At 41.8% G+C, this 8,578-nt stretch overlaps 1 long non-coding RNA gene across 2 annotated transcripts in view; it reads right to left on the bottom strand.

Annotated features, from left to right (window-relative positions):
• Nucleotides 1-3,883: 3,883 nt before the first annotated feature.
• The window catches only part of LOC107500585, a 247,818-nt gene continuing 243,123 nt past the window's right edge, over nt 3,884-8,578 (bottom strand). For both annotated transcript variants that reach the window (XR_004950060.1, XR_001594559.2), the window contains one exon: nt 3,884-5,132. This is a non-coding gene — a long non-coding RNA (uncharacterized LOC107500585). The remainder of the gene's footprint in view (nt 5,133-8,578) is intronic.

The following is an 8,578-nucleotide window of genomic DNA, read 5'->3' as shown; positions in this document are numbered from 1 at the left end:
CCATTCTTTTGTGTCTTCTTTAATTTCTTTCATTAATGTTTTATAGTTTTCACTGTATAAGCTTTTCACATCCTTAGTTAAGTTTATTCCTAAGTATTTTATTCTCTTTGCTGCTATAGTAAATTAGTTTTTCCCTTAATTTTCTTTGTAGATAATTTATTGTTAGTATATAAATATTAAACTGGTTGTTGTATGTTGATTTTGGATCCTGCAACTTTACTAAATTCATTTATTAGCTTGAACTTATTAGCTTGTGGCTCTGGATATATCAGGCTCGGTTTTATTCTTTAGGGAATACCTTTGATTGATATTTTAAAGTTTCAATTGTTCTCATTTTCAGTCATGATAAACTGCCAGTCCAGAAACAACACTTTCCACTGCGTGCACAGCTCAGTTTGGTGCGTTGGCCAGTGCACTGGACATAAATGATGAAATCAGTCCTAGTGGCCCACTGCAGAGGCTGTCACATCAGAGCATCCTGAGACAAGGCCGTTTGTCTGTAGCTTTTCTAGGAAGAGGACTCTGGAAGAGTTCATCAAAATAGAATAGAGTAGAATGAATAGAATAGAATAGAATAGAATAGAATAGAATAGAATAGAATAGCAGGTGAGGCTGCCAAATCTATTTCTTTTTCTTGACAGGATGTGAAGGCTATTTTGTGGTGATTAAAAAATAGATATGAATTTTTCTTTCCACTTCACTCTTTACTCATTGGTTATGCAGGCATGTAGAGGACACGGAGGGGCAAGTCGATTTTTAAAAGACTTTAACATTAAACATATTCAAGGGGGAACTGGAGGCTTGTCTCTCCAGCTCTCCCTCTTATGGAAGGAGATTAGACTCCTTCCTCAGCATAATCACATGAGCATGCCTAGCTTGGCATCTTTCCTCATAGCTTCTTCTGTCCCTTGAATTCTCTCTCCCAAATCCCATATCCAATTGTTCTACCTCTTTCAGAAAGCCTTCCTGGTCTTCCTGGCTCTCTTTGGTCTCACCTGTATTAGAACTTCTGGTTCATGGTCTATATACATGTACTACTTCTTTCGCACTTCCCATATACATTTTGTATTGTGATAAAATTTTTCATGTAAATCTGTTATCTTTCCCTAGATTGTGGCTTTCCTGAAGACAAGGGCTGTGTCTGATCTATCTCTATTTCTTCAGTGACTTGCACTCACTAAGCACTCATGAAATTCTGGTTGCATCAATAAGACCATCCAAGACTCAACCCTTGAGGGCAGCTTTACTCTGGGATTTGAGCCAAGATTCCTCTCCCATCTAACCTAGAGCTTCCAACTTTCATCCATAGATCTGTCGAACCAAGTTGTCCTTCTAGGCCTTCAGCTTGAGGGAAAGTAGAAAAAAAGAGTTTGAAACTGGTGAGGAGTCCTGGGTGCATGTCCAATTTCATCCATTGCTAATTGAATGAGTCATTTTATGTCCTCCAAAAAAAGTTTTTTTCAGCTGTAAAATGGTTGTCACATGTCACATGTTGTAAGGATTCAATTTAGTAGTAGACCCCAAAAGAGTTTGCAGGCAGGTTAAAACACACAAAAAAAGAAACTTTGGACTTTTGTGAATATTACCTTTATCCTTCTCCACTTACAGGCATCATTATTTTTGTTTCTTTTCCATCCATGTCTGACCTATCCACAACATTGCTATTCACCCTGGCACAAGATGCTCTTGCCTATATGAAATAGCAGTTTTCAGAGTTCAAACTTTATAATTTCAAATGGAGTCATTCAAGGATACCAGGGTCAGGTGTCTATAATGTGGATCCAAAAACATGATTAAAATCAAATGACCCCTTTATTATTAGAGAGTGAATATGTCCTGGAGGGAGCATTTCATTTTAGCAGTAGGAATGTTTAGATGGTGACAATAAAAGGGAATATGCAAATGGAAGTGGTACAAATTGTACGGGCATCCTGTGTTAAGATCCAGTGTTTAACTCCCTTCATTCACAATGCTGCCAGCACACCAGCTCCTACATTTTTTTTTTCCCCTATGGCTAAGACCACTTGGGGGAACCTCAGAATATTCTGCAACTGTGTGCGTGTGTGTGTGTGTGTGTGTGTGTGTGTGTGTGTGTGTAAATTGGGCCTGGTCATATAAATAAATCATGAATCATTCAGCTATCCACTATTTGATGTGTGAGTGTTCATCTTTTCTCTTGATTTTAGACATAAGGGAGCTCATATATGAATCTAAGAGACGTATCCTTGGTTCCAGGATGTCAGAAGGGCCAGATTCATGTGAGGAGTTTTCTGAGGCTCTTGTATAATGCAATATTTCCAGAGCCCAGAAGAAGAAAATATTATTGGGTAAGATCTTGGAAGACACCTTTGAATTGAGGGCAAAGGTCACAGTGACAGGTTACTCCTCCGGTCTCTCCTACAGATATCACTTCTCATGTGATGTGGGTTGATATGGTGATAAAGATGGGGTGACACTGAACCTAGAAGGAAGTAGGAAATTTTGCTATAGGCCATGGCTTCTCCCCTCTCTTGCCAACATTCTTCACTTCTCTCTTCCCAGCCACAGTCTAAATCAACCTTTAACAGCCATTGACCTCTACCCTCAAGTTATGGCAACCCTTTCCCCACACGTTTCTACCCAGTAGTAGCTCACTTCCAGATTCTCCTTCTTTTAGGATTGATAACTTCTTGGGATTATCTACAGATTTCAGATTTGACTTCTCTCATCTATCAAAATTATGCACTAGAGGTCCAAGGCAAGAGAAGTACCCACGTTCCTGAAACACTGAACTTGCTAAGATGTCTGAATATCCAGGTCCCTGATGTCTGAAAGAGACAACTGGACACACTATAAACATATCTTTTGTGATAATATTTATAATGCCCTGTAAGATTCTCTCATTGAATTAGAACTCAGTGTGACACCTTAGAAGAATACGCTTTCTTTGTCACAAAAGGAGGAGCTCAGTGGTCTTTACCTAAGGGTTGAATCACATACTGTTTATTCAGCTAAAAGACATCTTTGTGAGAAAGAGCTTGGAGCTGGAATTGGCTGTGACTGCTTAGCAAGGCTACAGTATCCTGGGCAGCCTTGGTAAATGAGAGGAGTTCAAAGGAATGAGAGGGAAATGGGTAGCCCCATTCTAACATATGCTGGTCAGTCCACAGCTAGATTACCATACGCCCTATTACAAATTTCTTCAAGAAGACAGATAACCTAAGTCCACGAGGGGAAGAAGAGCAGGATGGATAAAGGGTTAGATATATAACAGACATGAAGAAACTGGTTGGGGAAAAGGCATTTGAGGCTCTGTAAGAGCCATCTCCAAATATCTGAAAGGTTGTCATTTGGAACTGAGATCAACTATATTCTATGTGAATACTGAAACCAGTGGCTGAAGATAAGTTAATTTTGGCTCAATGTTCAGCACATCTTTTCTAACAAACAGAGTTAGATGTCAGTGGAAGAGGCTGCCTTGTGAAGGAAGGAGTCCTCCACCAGTGGGAGCATTCAAGCAAAGGTCCAATAACAAACCATTAAGAGCATGGACTAAGAGAGGACAACTTTTGAGACTCAAAGCTGACGACCTCCGATGGGCTTCTCAATTCCACAAAGTTGTGATGACAAACGAGAGTCCAGAACCTGATCTCAAAGAGCAACATTTTCCCCACCTCCCTTTCTGTTCCCAGCACACTAATTTTCTCTCCATCAATGCTGGTAGGAAGCAGGACTCCATGAGAGCTGGTAAGTGAGACAAGGCTCTGCACAGCCCTCTCAGCATGATTGGCAATTAGCCGGACTCCAGCCTTCCAGGACTTGCAAGCTCTCAGCAGGTTGCAATACTCTACCAGTGCTTATTTAGAACCCAGGGAAGGAGGGAGCCACAGGTAGCAGGGGCTTAATTCTGAACTCATGCTAACCAAACATTAACATTTGCATTTAAAAACAGGAGCAGGAAAAAGAGCAATGAAAACTCTACTCAATTAGAGCTGTTTGCAAATGCAAATATGCCTGACAAGGAAGAGAAAGGGATTCTTGAGTGGCCACCCCTCTCTGCTGACATTTGTGACCAAACAGAAGAGGGAAAAGTACACATATGCAGGAAGAAGGAACTGGAATGAGTGGGGGAGTGGAGGATGAGGAGGGACCGAAAGAAAATTTTGTTCTATACCATGAAACCTATAATTTCACTTTGACATGAAAATTAGCTCTAGAGCTAATTATCTTTCTAATATCATCTGCTGCCATAGAAAGGATAAAACTTTGTGAATTTATGAACCTACCTGAAAAAGGAAAAAGGACATGAAAGTTTTCAAGAAGATATTAGCTGATTCGAATCACAGGGGCATTTCAGGGGGATTAGGCCCGGGGTTGACTTCTGTACCCTAAAGAGCCTGGAGAGGCAGGTCTCTTGTGCCTGTGCACCATCAGCTCTGTGGCTGGCTTGACTTCTCTGAGTAGCCTTCCAGTATTTGGAAAACCTCCCTGGAAAGGGTCTCCTCATACTGAGCTGGACTCTGTCCTCCCCAGCTTCCCCACGCCGGGTCTACCTGTGCCCTCTTGGGGCACTGAGCACACTTTCCCTCCCCCAGCCCAGGACGAGCCCACTCGAACGATATGGATCAGGCCATGAGTCCACTTGGTAGCTGGTTTACCTGCTGACCCTGTCAAACGTCTTCCTTTCACCTCTCTAGACTGTTCAAATCCCCTTGGCCTTTTCTATCAAGTTCAATGTGATCCACTTAGGCTGAGCCTTCTGGAAGCTTCCAGAACTCAGCCTGGCTTTGGGCAATTTTTCTTTTCTTTTCTTTAAAATATAATCATAGTATGCCAGCAAGATGGCAGAATACGAGGCTCTAACCCTCATGACACACAGAAACCTTTTTAACATTCGACTCATGGATGAAAGTACCTTATCAGAGTCCAGGAGTATAGCTGAGAGGTTCCAGGTGGAGCAAAATATCCCAGAATAGATGTATTGAAGAGCGTAAGAGGAGCGGTTTCACTGTACCTCCGCCAACCCTCCCCCAAGGGGGGACAATGGTGCGATGCCAGCAGCTTTATTCTTATTCGGAATTGCTTCAGTTATTCAGGGTCTTTTGCAGCTCGTTGATTATCGTTTCCATTAGCTCTGTGAATTCTCCCACTCCCTAGGGTGTGAGTGAAAAAATGTGAGCCTCACAGAGGTCGAGCGACCGGCCCCTCTCCACGGCTAACAATCTGAGGTTCTGGGGTTGGAGCTCAGACTCTGTTCCATGCTCTGCACCGCAGCACATTGACACGTACCTGCTGAATATTTTGTCCTATTGTCCCTATAGTTGTTTTCTCTGATCTCAAGATTATTCTGACTGCCAAAATAAATAACCAAAAAGGTTAACAGGTGAGATTAACACAGTGTGAATGTCGAATGCCTGCCTTTAATTAAACTTATTTTTAAGGCCCCTTTTTCATGGGCCCCTAACCATGATGTAATTACATTCCAAGGCTTCCTAAATTCAGATAGATATCAGCTCCTGGCTACATGCAACCACCAAACTCTAGGTCCAGACCATCATAATCCAAGACCCCCGGGGCTAGGAGTCCTTTGAAGGAGGCTGTGAGGTCATAGAGCCCTGCCCAGCGCCCCATCCACAAAAAGCATTTTTCTGCCTTCCCCGATATTCTGTCCCCTCTTGAGTCCTCCCCAGCTTTGAGGCTGGATTTGCCCAGTGACTACAATTCCCACGCAGACCCCTAAGTTCCTAGATCTGTTATCTCCTGGGCTGGGCCCATTAATGGTTCCTCTTTGGCCTCCTCACCCAGGTTTGGGCTCTGCGCTATATGCTCCCTATGATCTAACCCTACTTCTCAGATTTCCTGATACCCACAGTTTGTATTGACCTCAACCCTAGATAGGACACTTTAAAAATAAAGAATAATATTTATTTATCTGGTGAAGTCCACAGTACATAGAACCCCCATGAGTAAAACTGAGCCCTCAATAAAAACCATTACTTAAGCTGAATTTTTAAAGTTATCTATAAATTACGATCCTCTTTACAAATTATCACTATGAATCAGTGATTAATGATTACATTAATGATCATATTCACTAGTCGTAACATTGATTTTGGGATGTCTTAAAAAAACAAATTTGAAGATGAAACATGTACTGCTCCCTGATACTGAAATTGCTCAACTTCCCATGGAATATAAAAAACAAATTTACTTTTAAAACATCCTTTTCCAGGTTATAGGGCTAAGGAACTGTTCGCAACTGTTACTTGGCTAATTCTACAAAAGGTTTGTGATATCCAATAATAGTACTTTTAAAGAGTTGTTAGCATCTTTAGAACAGGATTCATGAATATTACTTATCGCAGCTTTTTTGTTCAACTAAAAGCACAGCCAAGGGACCAACACCTGGTTGATATCCAGAAATAGCCAGACCTGGCAGTCTGGTCAGTAGCCTTAGGAGTCCTACCAAGGAGTGAAATGAGACTCAAGGGGATATCTGATTTAATGGTTCCCACAACATCTCAAAGATGGCCATCTGGCTCAAGTGACCCCCAAATTCAATTTCTTCATTCCTAATAGTGCCCTTAACAAAAGTCAGCCTTAATTATTATGATAAGTGTGCATCCAGTTTTGATGCTGTCATGCCTAATTTAAAAACACATCCCCTCTTTCTGTTTTTATATAACTTTTATTACATAGTTGAGCTTCGCCCATACTTTGGCATAACTTCTGTCTTTCGTAACTAGTGCTGAACTCCCACTTTCCTCACAAATGAGTAAGAGAGTCCCTGTTCTCTAGACAGCCTCTCCTTTTACCTTCTCTGCTTAGTCTCCCCAAAGTGGGTGCTACTTAATAGACTTGCTAACCAGTTCTCTAGATGTGTTCTCCATTCGTTTCTCCGTGGATCTCCCACCCAGCTCGTTTTCTTTGCGGACTTCTGATTCAGCTGATCCGGCAGAGCCCATTCTGACAGCCTGTCCTCAGAAGGAGCTCCTTTGGCACTGCTGTTTCTTTGCTGTGTCTGGGGTTTGGCTTTTATATGTATATATTTTTTTGCTTGTTTTATCTTGTTCTTTTCACTTTCCTCAATCCCTCTTGACAAGCATCATCTTTATTTCTCCCATTGGTCACCAGATCCCTCCAGAAATATAATGGAAAGAGAGATGGCTTTAGGAAACTTAAATGCAAATGGCACTGATAACAAGCTGTATGACCTAAGGAAAATCACACGGTATCTCTGAGCCTCTATCTGCTAGTGTGTAATAGGGAGTTTATCATCCTAACTAAGTAGGGTTGGAGCAAGTTAACCACGAAATAAAATGGAAGGAGCTCCATAATCATAAAGTGATTATGTCCAGCAGTAAATTGACAATTACACCCTTGCTTTCATCTGGGCAGCAGTCAGCAGCTGGATTATTTTTCCACCCACAGGACTCAACATTCTCATCTCTCCTCTCAATTCCTACTTCAAGAAGGCATGTTCCAATGGCCCTAGATTCAGTTTCACAGATGGTGTAGCTGAGTCCTTCATCTTCTGTAGCTGAAGCTCGTAGCTTCCTATGGGTCTGTCTCATAGACACTGTCTTAGAATGCACTCGTGTCATGTTTTATCCCCTCTTAGTTCCTGGAGGAAAGCATCTAGTAAGTGGTTAACCCCAGCCATTCTCACTATCTTGCCACTCCACACATGTCTGGAGGTAACAAAATAATGCTGAAATGGCACAGGTTTTGAGGTATTATGGGCCCGGGTTTGAGTTTTGCCAATGCTTACTATCTGTGTGATCCTGGGCAAGTCTTTTAATGTCTGTGAGCCTCAGGGTTCTCCTCTAAAAACTGGAGACAATAATACCTCACAGAGGCACTCACTAGATAATAATCATTATTATTATGATTATATTGCAGGAGAGCAGGAAGCTTGTTTAAGGAGCATCTGGTTTTACTGCTGCTTTTATTGGGATTGTTAATACTTCCCAATAACTCATTAAGCAAGTCCCAAGGCTTCCTGAGACCACTGTACCATTCATAGGCTTGAGGAGGGAAATCTTCACAGTCCCCTTAGATGATCTACTTTTCTCTAGGACATCCTCCAAGATAATCCTGTTTCTTATACCATGCTCCACATCTCCAGAAAATGGAAATAATTCAAACATAACTCTTGGATGAATTCCAAACTGAACCACTCACTGTTCCCCCAAGTATGTCCCTCATTTTTTTTTTGTCCAAATCCTCCTCATCTTCCAAATGCCATGACCTCTGCTTCCTCTGGTGTTCAGAGTTCTTGGCTAACAGGTCTTATCTCCTCTGCTCTGATACCATCTAGAGGGCAGAGACCCCGCCACCATCTCACTGGGAGAGTTCAGTGTGGGACTTAAGGGAGAGAGGCGTTGTGGAGGGTGGTATCAATGATCAATAAGGGAAGAAGTAAGATAAATTACTGGTCAGAGAAAATTTGAATCTGAGGGTCATGCATGTTTAGATAGGATTTTCATGCAGGGAAAACGCAATCTAGTGTAAGAAATCAAATGAGAGAAAAGCTTTGGAGAGTCTTTACCCCAGAAAGGTGGAACATATCCTCACAGGGCTTAAAATATGCAGTGTT

This window comes from Rousettus aegyptiacus, unplaced genomic scaffold (genome assembly GCF_014176215.1).
Source record: "Rousettus aegyptiacus isolate mRouAeg1 unplaced genomic scaffold, mRouAeg1.p scaffold_m13_p_3, whole genome shotgun sequence".
Taxonomy (NCBI): Eukaryota; Metazoa; Chordata; class Mammalia; order Chiroptera; family Pteropodidae; genus Rousettus; species Rousettus aegyptiacus.
The sequence above is the reverse complement of the archived record's forward strand: the minus strand, read 5'-3'. Positions and strand labels throughout refer to the sequence as shown.